General features: G+C 46.5%; 1 protein-coding gene and 2 long non-coding RNA genes across 3 annotated transcripts in view; 2 read left to right on the top strand and 1 right to left on the bottom strand.

The window, feature by feature from the left end:
* Positions 1–17,604, bottom strand: part of LOC140119633 (uncharacterized) — a 149,918-nt gene that overhangs the window by 105,496 nt on the left and 26,818 nt on the right. The gene's annotated exons all lie outside the window — the stretch shown is intronic.
* The window catches only part of LOC140119631 (dermaseptin-H3-like), an 82,254-nt gene that overhangs the window by 44,506 nt on the left and 20,144 nt on the right, over positions 1–17,604 (top strand). The gene's annotated exons all lie outside the window — the stretch shown is intronic.
* On the top strand, positions 9,131–12,977 carry LOC140119632 (uncharacterized). The gene is made up of 3 exons (XR_011853405.1): positions 9,131–9,281; positions 9,989–10,069; positions 12,817–12,977. It is a non-coding gene; the product is annotated as an uncharacterized lncRNA (long non-coding RNA).

Below are 17,604 nucleotides of genomic sequence, written 5' to 3'. Positions count from 1 at the left end.
ACATTGTATCATATCACCATTTATAGTTCCATCTAAAAATACATGTGATCCTGCATAAAACAAACCCTCATAGAAGAGGTAAAACGTTCCAAAATCCTGATGATGATAAAGGTAATTAACCCCCTGAAGCTGCAGGAGATAGGAGCCACTTTCCAGGTCCAGCAAATCGCAAGGTCCTCACTAATAATGGATCAGTCAGGAGTGTGAGCGCAGCGTCATGACACAAGTACAGCTCACCAGCCAATATCCCTATAACATGTTTAAAGGACACCTGTCATCAGGTCTCTGCCACTAGTCCTGTCACTACTACCTGTTGGAGCAGCTCACAAGGATCCCATCCCAGCCTTTATCTAGTCATTTCATACATTAATCATTATAAAATCATCTATTCTTTATTATGTAAATGAGGCTGGTCACATGGTCAGAGGCAGTGATGTCACCCCTGTTCCCCCTCCCCTCTCCTCCCCCTGCTCATGTCTGTGTGTAATGTATAGTAAAGCATGGCTAGTGTGAGTGCTGTACCTGCTGACATGCTGCATCCTCCTAATATACAGGTGAGAGACACAGACATCAGCTACACATGAATCTGACATGTTCTGCTGTAACATGGCTGCCTGGAGCTGCTGTATCTCTCCTATACACACACACATGCACACACAGGCTGCAGGGGGCGTGGCCACCAGCACCAGGAAGCCCATCATTATACAGCCTCACATCATTACACAGGCTGTCAGTCATGCACTGGGGGTGTGGCCACCAGCACCAGGAAGCACATGATTATACAGCCTCACATCATTATACAGGCTGTCAGTCAAGCACTGGGGGTGTGGCTGTGCCTCCCACTCATAAATAAGGTGGACAGCTTGAATATGCTAATGCTTCATTGGACATTTCACAGGTCATTTGCATACAGCTTTAGGACCTCATTGGTTAGGTGTACAGGCATGTAGAGGGACAATGATGGGATAGAGGCAATGCTCTCTAATGGCAGTTTATGAAAATATATTTAGATTAGGGGGGTTATTTTGCATGACGGGTTCTCTTTAACCTCTAATTGTAGCCATATGAGGACTTGTAGTTTGCAGGTTGATTTCATTTTTTGAATTTAGTATATTGACCCCCAGTTACCTAATGCAATATGGTTAGAGATGAGCGAACATGCTCGTCCGAGCTTGATGCTCGTTCGAGCATTAGCGTACTCGAAACTGCTCGTTGCTCGGACGAATACTTCGCCCGCTCGAGAAAATGGCATCTCCCGCCATTTTGCTTTTTGGCGGCCAGAAACAAGCCAGGAGACTCTGCACTCCACCCAGCATGACGTGGTACCCTTACACGTCGATAGCAGTGGTTGGCTGGCCAGATCAGGTGACCCTGGGATAGACTAGCCGCTGCCCGCGCTGCTCGGATCATTCTGTGTCTGGATGCCGCTAGGGAGAGAGCTGCTGCTGGTCAGGGAAAGCGTTAGGGTGTTCTATTAGAATAGTGTTAGGCAGGAGTGATTCTCCAAGAACCCAACAGCCCTTCTTAGGGCTACAATAACGTTCTACTTTTTTTTTTTTTTTTGCATCTAGTACCATATTGTGAGGAATTAGCAGGGGGACTTGCTACCGTTGTGTTTAGCTCTTAGTGGCACACATATCCATAGCAAAGACCGAAGTGGGAAAATTTAGTAGGGGTTGGATTTCAATTAGGCACAGTCTGCCATTTCCTTTTTTATTTTACGTTTATTTTGTTTAATAACTCAGTGTCATCTCATCTGGCATAGTAGTGTGCTTTCATACTTGGCTAGAAAATAGCCATAGGAGAATCCAAACGGCTTACGCCTACAGTAGCGTTATATATATTTGATTTCTGGTTGATCTGCTGGTGGCTGTACTTGCTGCAGTGCATCTACTAGCCAATTGTGAGCAATTTGTAGTGAGACTTGCGACCGCTGTGTTTTGCGCTTAGTGACGCACATATCCATTGCAAAGACCGAAGTGGGAAAATTTAGTAGGGGTTGGATTTCAATTAGGCACAGTCTGCCATTTGTCCTTTTTTATTTTACGTTTATTTTGTTTAATAACTCAGCGTCATCTCATCTGGCATAGCAGTGTGCTTTCATACTTGGCTAGAAAATAGCCATAGCAATAGGATAGCATTGTTTGGTTTTAAAAACTCAAAAACACAAAAAAAAAAAAAAACACAAAAAAAAGTTAAAAAAAAATTAAAGCTATAACTCTCATTTTAAAAATGGGCTAGGGGTAGAGGACGAGGGCGGGGACGTGGGCGTCCAACTACTGCAGGGGTCAGAGGCCGTGGTCCTGGCCGGGGTGAGACACCACCTGCTTATGAGGGAGCAGGGGAACGCCGCAGAGCTACACTCCCTAGGTTCATGTCTGAAGTTACTGGGACTCGTGGTAGAGCACTGTTGAGGCCAGAACAGTGCGAACAGGTGATGTCGTGGATTGCTGACAATGCTTCGAGCAATTTGTCCACCAGTCAGTCTTCCACGCAGTCCACCCATGTCACCGAAATCGGCACTCCTCCAGCTCCTGCACCTCAGCCTCCTCCCCCCCAGTCTGCCCCCTCCCAGGAAAATTTGGCATTTGAACCGGCATACTCTGAGGAACTGTTTTCTGGACCCTTCCCACAGTCACAAACCACTTGTCCGGTTGCTGCTGAGCAATTTTCCGATGCCCAGGTTTTCCACCAGTCACAGTCTGTGGGTGATGATGACCTTCTTGACGTAGTGGAAGTGTGTAAAGAGGTGTCCGACGATGAGGAGACACGGTTGTCAGACAGTGGGGAAGTTGTTGTCAGGGCAGGAAGTCCGAGGGGGGAGCAGACTGAGGGATCGGAGGATGATGAGGTGACAGACCCAAGCTGGGTTGAGAGGCCGGGTGAACACAGTGCTTCTGAGACGGAGGAGAGTCCTCGACCAGAACAGGTTGGAAGAGGCAGTGGTGGGGCCAGACGGAGAGGCAGGGCCAGAGCTGGTGCATCAGCGCCAAATGTGTCAACTAGTGAAGCTCCCGTGGCGAGGGCTCTTGCGGCGAGGGCTAGATCTTCAGAAGTCTGGAGGTTCTTTAAGGAAACACCGGATGACCGACGGACTGTGGTGTGCAACATTTGCCAAACCAGGCTCAGCAGGGGTTCCACCACTACTAGCTTAACTACCACCAGTATGCGCAGGCATATGAATGCTAAACACCCCACTCAGTGGCAACAAGCCCGTTCACCTCCGGCCGTGCACACCACTGCTCCTTCCCCTGTGTCAGCTGATAGTCAGCCCCCTGCCCAGGACCCTGCCACAAAAACCCCATCGTCGCCTCCACGATCCTCCACAGCATCCACCAGCGTTCAGCTCTCCATACCCCAGACGCTGGAGCGGAGACGCAAATATAGTGCAACCCACCCGCACGCCCAAGCCCTTAATGTGCACATCTCCAGATTGCTTAGCCTGGAGATGCTGCCCTATAGGCTAGTAGAGACCGAGGCCTTTCGCAACCTCATGGCGGCGGCCGCCCCTCGGTATTCGGTCCCCAGCCGCCACTACTTTTCCCGATGTGCCGTCCCAGCCCTGCACCAGCACGTGTCAGACAACATCACCCGTGCCCTGACCAACGCCGTTTCTGACAAGGTCCACCTGACCACGGACACGTGGACGAGTGCTGCCGGGCAGGGCCACTATATATCGCTGACGGCACATTGGGTTAACTTGGTGGAGGCTGGGACCGAGTCTGACCCTGGGGCTGGTCATATACTGCCGACGCCGAGGATTGCGGGGCCTACCTCGGTCCAGGTGTTTCAGGCCTACTATGCCTCCTCCTCCTCCCACCCCTCCTCCACCTCCTCCTCCGAACTACCATCCGTGGGCACGGCGCCATCAGTCGGTAGCTCTAGGCACAGCAGCAGTGCCGTCGCTAAGCGACAGCAGGCGGTGCTCAAACTGCTGAGCCTAGGCGATAAAAGGCACACCGCCCAAGAGCTATTACAGGGCATCACGGCGCAGACTGATCTGTGGCTGGCACCGCTGAACCTGAAGCCAGGCATGGTTGTGTGTGACAACGGCCGTAACCTGGTGGCGGCTCTGCAACTCGGCAGACTGACACATGTGCCATGCCTGGCCCATGTGTTAAATCTGATAGTTCAGCGTTTCCTCAAGTCATACCCCAATCTGTCAGATTTGCTCACGAAGGTGCGCCGCATCTGTGCGCATTTCAGGAAGTCCAGCACAGATGCTGCCACTCTCAGGGCAGCGCAGCGCCGCCTCCAACTGCCCGCTCACCGACTGTTGTGCGACGTGCCCACGAGGTGGAATTCAACACTGACCATGTTATCCAGAGTTTACCAGCAGCGCCGAGCCATTGTAGACTGCCAGATGTCAACTTCCACCAGAACTGGTAGTCAGGTCAGTCAGCTTCCTCAAGTCTACAATGAGGAGTGGACGTGGATGTCTGATATCTGTCAGGTGCTGAGTAACTTTGAGGAGTCAACACAGATGGTCAGTGGCGATGCCGCCATCATCAGCCTCACCATCCCGCTGCTTGGCCTGTTGAAAAACTCTCTGATCAGCATGAAGTCGGAAGCTTTGCGCTCGTCACAAGAGACGGGGGAAGAAGATTCCCTTGTTGATAGCCAAAGCACCCTTAGGTCTGTTTCTCAGCGCATATCGGAGGAGGTGGAGGTGGAGGAGGATGAGGAGGAAGAGGAGGAGAATGTTGGCGAGACACAAGAGGGGACCATTGTTGAGTCCTTCACTGTTCAGCGTGTATGGGCAGAAGAAGAGGAGTTGGAGGAGTTGGAGGAGGAGGAAATGGACAGTCAGGCCAGTGAGGGGAGTGAATTCTTACGCGTTGGTACTCTGGCGCATATGGCAGATTTCATGCTAGGCTGCCTATCCCGTGACCCTCGCGTTCAAAGAATTTATTCCAGCACCGATTACTGGGTATTCACTCTCCTGGACCCACGGTACAAGCAAAATCTTTCCACTCTCATCCCTGCAGAGGAAAGGAGTGTGAGAATGCATGAATACCAGCAGGTCCTGGTTCACAAGCTGAAACAGTATTTCCCTTCTGACAGCGCTAGCGGCAGAGTGCGTAGTTCTGCGGGACAAGTAGCGAGGGAGAGTAGGCGAGCAGGCAGCTTGTCCAGCACTGGCAAGGGTACGCTTTACAAGGCTTTTGCCAGCTTTATGTCACCCCAGCAAGACACTGTCACCTGTCCCCAGTCTCGGCAGAGTAGGGCTGATCTTTACAGAAAGATGGTGAGGGAGTACGTAGCTGACCATACCATCGTCCTAAATGATCACACAGCTCCCTACAACTACTGGGTTTCAAAGCTGGACATGTGGCACGAACTGGCGCTGTACGCCTTGGAGGTTCTTGCCTGCCCTGCCGCTAGCGTCTTGTCCGAGCGGGTTTTCAGTGCAGCTGGTGGCATCATCACCGATAAGCGTACACGCCTGTCGACTGACAGCGCTGACAGGCTGACGCTTATTAAGATGAATAAAGCCTGGATTTCTCATAATTTCCAATCTCCACCAGGTGAAGGAAGCTCAACCTGAATAATTGATCCACTCCTCCTCCTCCTCATTTTCCTCCTTCTCCTCCTCTTTGTACAGTAAAGCAGAGGAAACTGGCTATTTTTTGACAGGGCCCACTGGCTCTAGCTATAGTACTTTATGCATTTAATTTTTCTGGAGGGCCACCGACCCGGTCCTCTGTTTTAAACAATTTTTGGGAGTGCCACATACAGGCACTCAATCTATTCAATTTTTCTGGAGGGCCACCTACCTGCTCCTCTGGTTTGAAAACTTTTTGGGACTGCCACATACAGGCACTCAATCGATTCAATTTTTCTGGAGGGCCACCTACCTGCTCCTCTGGTTTGAAAACTTTTTGGGACTGCCACATACAGGCACTCAATCTATTCTATTTTTCTGGAGGGCCACCTACCTGCTCCTCTGGTTTGAAAACTTTTTGGGACTGCCACATACAGGCACTCAATCGATTCCATTTTTCTGGAGGGCCACCTACCTGCTCCTCTGGTTTGAAAACTTTTTGGGACTGCCACATACAGGCACTCAATCTATTCCATTTTTCTGGAGGGCCACCTACCTGCTCCTCTGGTTTGAAAACTTTTTGGGACTGCCACATACAGGCACTCAATCGATTCAATTTTTCTGGAGGGCCACCTACCTGCTCCTCTGGTTTGAAAACTTTTTGGGACTGCCACATACAGGCACTCAATCTATTCTATTTTTCTGGAGGGCCACCTACCTGCTCCTCTGGTTTGAAAACTTTTTGGGACTGCCACATACAGGCACTCAATCTATTCTATTTTTCTGGAGGGCCACCTACCTGCTCCTCTGGTTTGAAAAATTTTTGGGACTGCCACATACAGGCACTATCCAAATTAAATTGTCTCCATAGCAGCCTCCACACGTTGTCTCCATTGCTACCTCCAAAAGTCGTCCATATAGCTGCCTCCATACATCGTCCCTTTATCAAACGAGGTGTGTCAGGCAGAAATTTGGGTTGTTTTCATGGATTCCACATCAAAGTTGTTAACTTTGTTGCCACCCTGCTGTGTTATCCACAAAATATACTAATAAACTTTTATCATTTACCAATATTATTTCAGCGCTTCTTGCGCATCTGTTTACATTTCCCTCACCCGCCATATCCCAAACTTATAAGAACGCTACTACACTTGATCTTATACAAAAGGTTCTTAGAAGTGCTGTTTGGGGAGTAGCCTAGAGACAGGGGCTTGGATTGGCGAAAGCTCGCCTGGCAGCAGAGCGCCAGCTCCATCCCAAGATCCAACTAACATAGTTTTAACTGCAGCACCTTTAATCTACTACTAGTTCACTGCCTCCATAATAATAATAATAATAATCTTTATTTATATAGCGTCATCATATTCTGTAGCGCTTTACAAATCATAGGAAACAAATACAAATGTAATGTAACAGAGCACAACATTTGTATGGAACAACAGGAGTGAGGTCCCTGCTCGCCAGAGCTTACGGTTTATGAAGATGATGGGGTAACACGAGGTAAAAGAATATTTAATGGTCAAGCCATTCTTCTTAGGGAATAGAACAAAATATAATAAATGGAATTGCTGTCGCTTGAACCACTCAGCCGTCATCTTATATACCAGGTCCAGGGTGAATGGGACTGCAGAGAAGTCTGGTGCCTGTTGGTTGCTGGATAACAGATGGGAGGACGACACAGGACGGGTTAGTAGAAGAGTTAAAACTTCATGCAGTTAATGAGTGTTATAGGCTTGCCTAAAGAAATGGGTTTTAAGAGCACGTTTGAAACTTTGGAGGTTAGGTATTAGTCTGATAGTCCGGGGCAGAGCATTCCATAGAATTGGTGCAGCTCTAGAGAAGTCTTGGAGACGCGAGTGGGAGGTCCGCACTAGGGTAGAGGTTAATCTAAGATCACTGGCGGATCTAAGAGCACGGGTTGGGCGATAGACTGAGATAAGAGAGGAGAGGTAGGGGGTGCAGCATTATACAGAGCTTTATGGATGAGGGTTATTATATTAAACTATTCGAAAGGAGACTGGCAGCCAGTGCAGCTACTGGCATGAACTGTAAGCATACATGGTCCCCTTATCAAACGAGCTGTGTCAGGCAGAATTTTGGGTTGTTTTCATGGCTTCCACAACAAACTTGTTAACTTTGTCGCCACCCTGCTGTGTAATCCACAAAAAATACTGGCAAACTTTTATCATGTACCGATATTATTTCAGCGCTTCTTGCGCATCTGTTTACATTCCCCTCACCCGCCATATTCTAAACTTATAAGAACGCTACTACACTTGATCTTATACAAAAGGTTCTTAGAAGTGCTGTTTGGGGAGTAGCCTAGAGACAGGGGCTTGGATTGGCGAAAGCTCGCCTGGCAGCGGAGCGCCAGCTCCATGCCAAGATCCAACTAACATAGTTTTAACTGCAGCACCTTTAATCTACTACTAGTTCACTGCCTCCATACATGGTCCCCTTATCAAACGAGCTGTGTCAGGCAGAATTTTGGGTTGTTTTCATGGCTTCCATGTTAACTTTGTCGCCACCCTGCTGTGTAATCCACAAAATATACTGGCAAACTTTTATCATGTACCGATATTATTTGAGCGCTTCTTGCTCACCTCCTTTGGTTCCTCTCTGACACCCATTGGTTTGAAGCCTGAGTCCATTTAGGGCAGTGATGGCTAACCTATGGCACTGGTGCCAGAGGTGGCACTCAGAGCCCTTTCTGTGGGCACTCAGGCCATCACCAGAGATGACTCCAGGTATCTTCCTGCAGTCCCAGACAGCCCAGGACTTGCTGTGCACAGAGCCATTTTAAAGTGACAACTGTACCTGGGACTATTTTCTGCTTTATTGGTGTACTCAGGGTGCTGGTATCAATTAAAACTGACAGAGAAGGGAGAATAAATCACAAATTAAATTTCTGTGTTGGCACTTTGTGATAAATAAGCGGGTCTATGTTGTAGTTTGGGCACTCGGTCTCCAAAAGGTTTGCCATCACTGATTTAGGGTATGTCGCCATGACACTCTCTAGCCTGCCGCTGCCTCTGCATGCCGTCCCCTATAGTGTCAGGGTCAATTATTGGATGTTTTAGATGCTATCTAGCTTCATTCTGTCACTCTGTCATGGCCATGCTGTTGCCCATAATTTTGGCATAATGGTGCGATTAAGCAGCCTCAGAGGCATCCATGCATGCTGCCCCTGCTGTTTCCTGTCCATTTCCGTGGTGTTTCCATCCTTTTCTGAGGTTCCCAGGTGTTTGGCCAAGCTTCCCTGTGCAGAGCCTTGGTCCCCTTGAAAAATGCTCGAGTCTCCCATTGACTTCAATGGGGCTCGTTATTCGAGACGAGCACTCGAGCATCGGGAAAAGTTCGTCTCGAATAACGAGTACCCGAGCATTTTAGTGCTCGCTCATCTCTAAATATGGTCTCAGGATCTTATGACGGATGAAGTGACTTGTGATAAATATTCTGAGATTTGGAAACATCAACATGAAACAATATTTGTATGTACTCAGCTCCTACAATCTGCAGGTAATTCTACATCATGAGACGCACAAACCATCTATGTACATGAGAGCGGAGATCACAAGGATCAGGTCTGGTGATTAGTCTCTGGTGATGACTCATGAAGCTCCTCCCCCAAGCTGAGCCCCGCCCCCAAGTTACTGGTATAATAACCCCCATCCCAAGAAGTGATCTGTACTGAGGTGTCCTGTCCTCCTGTGTGCTGCACTTTCTCTATCACAAGGTGGGAATTGTTACTTATTATATTACTATTATGTATATTGTATGTTATGTGATGTCACTTCTATTAGACTTATATCCTTATGGTCAGAGATTGTTATATTATATGAAATAACAAAAGATTCTGTTACAGCAGCGTCTGTAGTGTAATAGTGAAGGTCCTGAGCGCTGAGTCCTATCTGTGTGTTCTGACTGCTGCAGACTCTGTATAACAACAGGGACCAAGGCTGATGGGAGGAGATTTTCAGTAATTTACCACTATACATCTAGTAATAGTTCTACTTCGCTTTCTTGATATGTAAAGTTGTCGCAGATGGAGGGTCATGTGATCTCTAACCATGAGCAATCGCCCTGCCAGGACCTTGATCTTATATTCATGAATATTAACATACGGTCCTGGCAGGGCAATTGTTCATGGTCAGTCAGAGATCACATAACCCTCCATCTGCGGCCATTTTATGGTCAGGAATCTCCGGCTGATGAGGTAACAGACGGGAGGCTTCACTACATATATCAGGAAAGCGGAGCAGAACTATTACTAGATGTATATTGGTAAATTACCTCATATCCTGCCCCACACACACATTACAAAAATATGAGGTAAAGTGGCCAACCCCTTTAAAGCAGCACAAAATGTTTTATAAAGAATTTTCCTTTTTAAGTAGGAGCAGATAATATTTTTCCTCTAACCTTTTGTAATATCTCTGGCAGATCAGACATGACTTCCTTCAGGAAATCCCTTTTCCTGGTGCTTTTCCTTGGATTTGTCGCGCTTTCCATGTGTGATGATGAGTAAGTAGATGTATGTGCTTAACCCATTCATTAAAGGGATATTCCTATGGTTAGGATAGACCTGCCATTGTGATCGGTATCAGTCCAGCTTCCTAGTGTGTGACCGACCCTTCACCATTCACCTTTGACCTTTAAATGCTACGGAACTTGATGGCGCTTTATAAATAAAGATTATTATATCATTATCGACCTTGGCAGGGTATTGCGCAATCTTTTATTCTGCATTCAGGGTTCGTACCACTGTCAGATCTTATGTGGGGGGGGGGTCCACATTGCCAGACTGGTTTTGGTAACGATGATAGTGTCATATAAGCAGGTACAATATATACACGAAAATGTCTCCACATAAACCAAACTTCTAAACGACGAGGTCTGAAAAGGCTTTAACCTCTTATCGGCCCTGGATGTACCGTCACGTCAGCGAGCCTATAGGATCATATAAAGAGGACTTAGCGCTAAGGCTTCTTCCTACATCCTGCAATATTTAAAGGAAATTTGCTATTTGCTTTTATGCATCATGAAGCAAACACACCTTGAGAATGCTGTAGCTACACGGATGCAGAAACATATCTTGTTTAATCCCTGAATCAATTGGTTTTGCTTAAAAAACTATTATAAAATTATGATAATGAGGCTCTGATGCTCCAGTGGCTGCTCCGGAGCTTCTCCTCTCACATTACGTAGGCTCTGCTCCAGAGGATGATGTAATCCCTGTATTGTCCCTGACAGGCAGAAGTAATCAATAGCAGCACCATCCTCCAGCTGCTGTGTATGAGTCATCCAGCTCAGGTTGATAAGTCCTGTCTGAACAGTTCTGTAATGTGGTTATAAATGGAAGCCTGCATGCAACCCAGCTTTCCCAAAGGTCCTGAATTTTTTAATTGTTTTTTCTGAGCAAAACCAACCAAATTAGGGATTAAGCAAGATATGTTTCTGCATCAGTGTAGCTACAGCACTCTCAAGGTATGTTTGGCTCGCAATGCATAAAATCAAGTGTTAGATTTCCATTAAGATTCCATGTGATAGACTGAGAAGCTGGAAATTTTTTTTTTTTTTCAAAGGTGGAGAGATTTGGAATTTTCTTGTGGGCTCAACCACTCCTTTATTGTTTGGTTCGGTCGGATCACATGGATACCATATTTAATGGGTTTTACTATACTTTATTACATTTAAAAAAAATCTTTTGCACTACAATAAAATGTCCTGGTTTTGCAATTTTTTTTGACACCCATTACTTTTTCATACTTCACTTTATAGAACGTGTGATGGAACGGGCATATTTGGACTTGGCGATATCTTACATGTTTCTGATGATCTATATTTGAATTTCTATTATAAAAGAAAGGGATGGCTTGTGCTTTTTTTTACGTTCTTACAAAAAAGTTTGAACTTTAAATTTAAAAAATCCGGGTTTTTTTAGGCACTTCATAGTCTATACGGTCGAAAAAAGACACTTGTCCATCAAGTTCAACCAAGGAAGGGAAGGGATTGGATGAGGAAGGGATTTAGGGGAAACAATTCTATATAACATAACCATCAATGTTATTTAGGTGTAAAAAGGCATCTAGAGCCCCTCTTGAAGCACTTGAAACCTATGGGGGTCTAATCACTCATATAATGGGGCAGATTTACTTACCCGGTCCGTTCGCGATCCAGCGGCGCGTTCTCTGAGGGGGATTCGGGTCCGGCCGGGATTCACTAAGGCAGTTCCTCCGACGTCCACCAGGTGGCGCTGCTGCGCTGAAGAGCATTGGAACGCACTCAAGTTCACCGGCCTATTCCTAGTGAAGGTAAGTGCAAGCTCCGCGACACTTTTTTTTTTTTTAAATGCGGCGGTTTTTCCGAATCCGTCGGGTTTTCGTTCGGCCACGCCCCGCCCGATTTCCATCGCGGGCATGCCAGCGCCGATGCTCCACAATCCGATAGCGGCGCAAATCGGGAAAATCGGCGCAAATCGGAAATATTCAGGTAACACGTCGGGAAAACGCGAATCGGGCTCTTAGTAAATGACCCCCAATATTCTAAAATATCACTACAGGCAGTCCCCAGGTTACATACAAGATAGGGTCCGTAGGTTTGTACTTAAGTTGAATTTGTATGGAAGTCGAATATTGTATTTTTTTTTTTTTGCCCCAGTGACAATTGGAGTTGAAGCTTCATTACAGACACCTTACAGCTGATTATTGCAGCCTGGGACTATAGTAACATCCAGAGAGGTCACAGTGGGCAGAGGGGTCCGTCTTTAACTAGGTGTCGTCTGTAAGTCGGGTGTCTTTAAGTAGGGGACCGCCTGTATATCCAGTAAGTTTTCTGCATCTGCCTATTCTATAGTGTATGTGCAATCGCTCTATGACAAGGCTGCGAGACTCCAGGCTGTGGGATCAGCAGATTGCTCCGGGGTAGTGACAATATGGCGGTGTGCACACACCATCAGAAGTGCCGCTGGTGTAATATCAGCCATGACCTCTCTCCCACAATTGTGGTCCATGTGATCCATCTATTCCCCCCATAATCCTACACAATGGGGAGGTCCCTATGCGGTTTCCTCTGCAGGACTATAGAATATTCCCCCAGTGACTGTCACCTGTAATATTATCTCTGCTGACACCAGATCCGGCTCCAGAGATCTCTGCCTTCCCATCAGCAGCCGGAGAAGAGGAAGGAGAGAAATGACTATTTATTACTGATTAGAAGGGAGAAACTATTAGTATAATGTGTCACTAACTTTATATTATCTTCTATCACAGGAAAAGAGAGGAAGAAGAGGAACATGAAGAAAAGAGACAGATTGATAGAACCAAAAAATATGTCTGCAGTCCTACTGGCACCCCACCTTTCCTTCCCTGCCCTGATAGTGATGAATAACCAAATGTAAAGTTATTCCATGAAATATTAAAAACAATATAACTAATACAAGGGTCTGTCTTGCTTATACAAACTCTAAATGATGCATGGATTTAAGAAGGAAACTTGTTATTCAAGATTTGTACCCCCCAAAAAATTATAGTATATAGGAGAGGAGGAATGGGGGCACAGTGTGGTCAGTTGTGGTGTGAGGGGTATATATGAATGGAATCTTATGATATATGTGGGGGCACAGTGTGGTCAGTTGTGGTGTGAGGGGTATATATGATATATGTGGGGGCACAGTGTGGTCAGTTGTGGTGTGAGGGCTATATATGATATATGTGGGGGGCACAGTGTGGTCAGTTGTGGTGTGAGGGATATATATGATATTTTTGGGGGGCACAGTGTGGTCAGTTGTGGTGTGAGGGTTATAAATGATATATGTGGGGGCACAGTGTGGTCAGTTGTGGTGTGAGGGGTATATATGATATATGTGGGGGCACAGTGTGGTCAGTTGTGGTGTGAGGGGTATATATGATACATGTGGGGTACAGTGTGGTCAGTTGTGGTGTGAGGGGTATATATGATACATGTGGGGTACAGAGTAGTCAGTTGTGGTGTGAGGGGTATATATGATATATATGGGGGCACAGTGTGGCCAATTGTGGTGTAAAGGGGTTTATATGATATATGTGGGGGGTACAGTGTGATCAGTTGTGGTGTGAGGGATATATATGATATATGTGGGGGCACAGTGTGGTCAGTTGTGGTGTGAGGGGTATATATGATATATGTGGGGGATCACAGTGTGGTCAGTTGTGGTTTGAGGGGTATATATGATATATGTGGGGGTACAGTGTGGTCAGTTGTAGTGTGAGGGGTATATATGTTATATGTGGGGGCACAGTGTGGTCAGTTGTGGTGTGAGGGGTATATATGATATATGTGGGGGCACAGTGTGGTCAGTTGTGGTGTGAGGAGTATATATGATATATGTGGGGGTACAGTGTGGTCAGTTGTGGTGTGAGGGGTATATATGATATATTCAGGGGTACAGTGTGATCAGTTGTGGTGTGAGGGGTATATATGATATATGTGGGGGCACAGTGTGGTCAGTTGTGGTGTGAGGGGAATATATGATATATGTGGGGGCACAGTGTGGTCAGTTGTGGTGTGAGGAGTATATATGATATATGTGGGGGCACAGTGTGGTCAGTTGTGGTGTGAGGAGTATATATGATATATGTGGGGGCACAGCGTGATCAGTTGTGGTGTGAGGGGTATATATGATATATGTGGGGGCACAGTGTGGTCAATTGTGGTGTGAGGGGCATGTATGATATTTGTGGGGGCACAGTGTGGTCAGTTGTGGTGTGAGGGGTATATATGATATATGTGGGGGCACAGTGAGGTCAGTTGTGGTGTGATGGGTATATATGATATATGTGGGGGCACAGTGTGGACAGTTGTGGTGTGAGGGGTATAAATGATAAATGTGGGGGCACAGTGTGGTCAGTTGTGGTGTGAGGGGTATATATGATATATGTGGGGGCACAGTGTGGTCAGTTGTGGTGTGAGGGCTATATATGATATATGTGGGGCACAGTGTGTGGTCAGTTGTGGTATGAGGGTTATATATGATATATATGGGGGCACTGTGTGGTCAGTTGTGGTGTGAGGGATATATGTGATATATGTAGGGGCACAGTGTGGACAGTTGTGGTGTGAGGAGTATATATGATATATGTGGGGGCACAGTGTGGTCAGTTGTGGTGTGAGGGGTATATATGATATATGTGGGGGCACAGTGTGATCAGTTGTGGTGTGAGGGGTATATATGATATATGTGGGGGCACAGTGTGGTCAATTGTGGTGTGAGGGGCATTTATGATATTTGTGGGGGCACAGTGTGGTCAGTTGTGGTGTGAGGGGTATATATGATATATGTGGGGGCACAGTGAGGTCAGTTGTGGTGTGATGGGTATATATGATATATGTGGGGGCACAGTGTGGACAGTTGTGGTGTGAGGGGTATAAATGATAAATGTGGGGGCACAGTGTGGTCAGTTGTGGTGTGAGGGGTATATATGATATATGTGAGGGCACAGTGTGGTCAGTTGTGGTGTGAGGGGTATATATGATATATGTGGGGGCACAGTGTGGTCAGTTGTGGTGTGAGGGTATATATGATATATGTGGGGTACAGTGTGGTCAGTTGTGGTGTGAGGGGTATAAATGATAAATGTGGGGGCACAGTGTGGTCAGTTGTGGTGTGAGGGGTATATATGATATGTGGGGGCACAGTGTGGTCAGTTGTGGTGTGAGGGGTATATATGATATATGTGGGGGCACAGTGTGGTCAGTTGTGGTGTGAGGGGTATATATGATATATGTGGGGGCACAGTGTGGTCAGTTGTGGTGTGAGGGGTATATATGATATATGTGGGGGCACAGTGTGGTCAGTTGTGGTATGAGGGGTATATATGATATATGTGGGGTACTGTGTGGGCAATTGTGGAGTTAGGGGTATATATGATATATGTGGGGGTACAGTTAGTCAGTTGTGGTGTGAGGGGTATATATGATATATGTAGGAGTACAGTGTAGTCAGTTGTGGTGTGAGGGGTATATATGATATATGTGGGGGCACAATGTGGTCAGTTGTGGTGTGAGGGGTATATATGATATATGTGGGGGCACAGTGTGGTCAGTTGTGGTATGAGGGGTATATATGATATATGTGGGGTACTGTGTGGGCAGTTGTGGTGTGAGGGGTATATATGATATATGTGGGGGCGCAGTGTGGTCAGTTGTGGTGAGAGGGGTATATATGATATATGCAGGGGGGCACAGTGTGGTCAGTTGTGGTGTGAGGGGTATATATGATATATGTGGGGGCACAGTGTGGTCAGTTGTGGTGTGAGGGGTATATATGATATATTTGGGGGCACAATGTGGTCAGTTGTGGTGTGAGGGTATATATGATATATGTGGGGTACAGTGTGGTCAGTTGTGGTGTGAGGGGCATAAATAATAAATGTGGGGGAACAGTGTGGTCAGTTGTGGTGTGAGGGGTATATATGATATGTGGGGGCACAGTGTGGTCAGTTGTGGTGTGAGGGGTATATATGATATATGTGGGGGCACAGTGAGGTCAATTGTGGTGTGAGGGGTATATATGATATATGTGGTGGCACAGTGTAGACAGTTGTGGTGTGAGGGATATATATGATATATGCGGGGGCACAGTGTGGTCACTTGTGGTATGAGGGTTATATATGATATATATAGGGACACAGTGTGGTCAGTTGTGGTGTGAGGGATATATATGATATATGTGGGGGCACAGTGTGGACAGTTGTGGTGTGAGGGGTGTATATGATATATGTAGGTGCACAGTGTGGACAGTTGTGGTGTGAGGGATATATATGATATATGTGGGAGCACAGTGTGGTCAGTTATGGTATGAGGGTTATATAAGATATATGCGGGGGCACAGTGTGGTCAGTTGTGGTATGAGGGTTATATATGATATATATGGGGGCACTGTGTGGTCAGTGGTGGTGTGAGGGATATATATTATATATGAGGGGGCACAGTGTGGTCAGTTGTGGAGTTAGGGGTATATATGATATATGTGGGGGGCACAGTGTGGTCAGTTGTGGTGTGAGGGGTATATATGATATATGTGGGGGCACAGTGTTGTCAGTTGTGGTGTGAGGGGTGTATATAATATATATAGGGGTACAGTGTGGTCAGTTGTGGTGTGAGGGATATATATGATATATGTTGGGGCACAGTGTGGACAGTTGTGGTGTGAGGGGTATATATGATATATGTAGGGACACAGTGTGGACAGTTGTGGTGTGAGGGATATATATGATATATGTGGGGTACAGTGTGGTCAGTTATGGTATGAGGGTTATATAAGATATATGCGGGGGCACAGTGTGGTCAGTTGTGGTCTGAGGGTTATATATGATATATGTGGGGGCACGGTGTGGACAGTTGTGGTGTGAGGGGTATATATGATATATGTGGGGGCACAGTGTTGTCAGTTGTGGTGTGAGGGGTGTATATAATATATATAGGGGTACAGTGTGGTCAGTTGTGGTGTGAGGGGTATATATGATATATGTGGGGGCACAGTGTTGTCAATTGTGGTGTGAGGGGTATATGTTATATGTGTGTGTGGGGGTGTGTGTGCTCAGTTGTGGAGTGATGGGGTTTGTATGATATACATTATATGGGCGCACAGTGTGGGCAGTTGTGGTGTGAGGGATATATATGATATATGTGGGTGCACAATGTCATCATTTGTGGTGTAAGGGGTATATATGGCATGTAGGGGGCCACAGTTCCAGTTGTCTGGTGATGATGTCCGAAGAGTTGGTATCGTTATTTTCTCTTTTGCGTGGAGATCCCCAGGAGTGGACATTTTCTGGAGCTCTATCCTCAATTTTTGTAGGGTCATTTGCTTTCTACTTGCTGTGGGAGATTGGCTTGTTCCTTCATTGGTGATACATTGATGGAATGGTTGGTTTGCGTGTATCAATTAGGTTTGTGTTGGTAAGGTAAAGTGCAATATATGTCCTTTACGGCGCATTGACTCAACATTTATCGTGACAAGACGGCACCCTAGTAACATGGCCAGGTCCATTTGGTCCTCTGTGTATTTTTTCCGACAG

The sequence above is a fragment of the Engystomops pustulosus genome, chromosome 2, assembly GCF_040894005.1.
Source record: "Engystomops pustulosus chromosome 2, aEngPut4.maternal, whole genome shotgun sequence".
NCBI lineage: Eukaryota > Metazoa > Chordata > Amphibia > Anura > Leptodactylidae > Engystomops > Engystomops pustulosus.
Note: the sequence above shows the minus strand (reverse complement) of the source record. Positions and strands in the feature narration are given on the sequence as shown.